We start from the raw sequence: 1,002 nt of genomic DNA, 5'->3' as shown, positions 1-1,002 counted from the left end.
AAAAGGAAAAAGAATGAAAAGAAAAAAAAAGAAAGATGCCGGGTGCAGTGGCTCACGCTGTAATCCCAGCATTTTGGGAGGCCAAACAGGGTGGATCACCTGAGGTCACAGGTTTAAGACCAGCCTGGCCAACATGGTGAAACCCTGTCTCTACTAAAAATACAAAAATTAGCTGGGTATAGTGGCAGGTGCCTATAATCCCAGCTACTTGGGGGGCTGAGGCAGGAGAATCGCTTGAACCTGGGAGGCGGAGGTTGCAGTGAGCCGAGATCACGCCACTGCACTCCGGCCTGGGCAACAGAAGCAAAATAATAATAATAATAATAAAAGATTATTTAATCATTACAGAGAGAGACTATGATGTACTAGGCATTGTTCTTGGTCTTCACCTGAATTGTCTGGTTTGCTTCCCATAAAAACTACTATTTTGTAGGCATTGTTGTTAACCCCATTTTATAGACAAGGAAACTCAGAAAGAAAGATGTTAAATTGTTCCTGAGTGTAAGCTCATAAGCACTATATCTCTCTCATCCTTGATTCATAAAAGACATCTTTGAAAGCTGTGAAAGGAAAATAAAGCCAGGCATGGTGGCTCACGCCTGTAATCCCAGCACTTTGGGAGGCTGAGGTGGGTGGATCACCTGAGGTCGGGAGTTCAAGACCAGCCTGACCAACATGGAGAAACCCTGTGTCTACTAAAAATACAAAATTAGCTGGGTGTGGTGGCGCATGCCTGCAATCCTGGGAGGCTGAGGCAGGAGAATTGCTTGAACCCAGGAGGTGGAGGTTGCGGTGAGTCAAGATTGCCCCATTGCACTCCAGCCTGGGCAACAAGAGCAAAACTCTGTCCCAAAAACATTAAAAAAAAGAAGAAGAAGAAAGAAAGAAGGAAAATAAAAACTTGGGACCCTGGCCGGGCGCGGTGGCTCAAGCCTGTAATCCCAGCACTTTGGGAGGCCGAGGCGGGTGGATCACAAGGTCAAGAGATCGAGACCATCCTGG

This window comes from Cebus imitator, unplaced genomic scaffold (assembly GCF_001604975.1).
Source record: "Cebus imitator isolate Cc_AM_T3 unplaced genomic scaffold, Cebus_imitator-1.0 Scaffold445, whole genome shotgun sequence".
NCBI classification, from domain to species: Eukaryota; Metazoa; Chordata; class Mammalia; order Primates; family Cebidae; genus Cebus; species Cebus imitator.
This window is presented reverse-complemented; position numbering follows the sequence as displayed.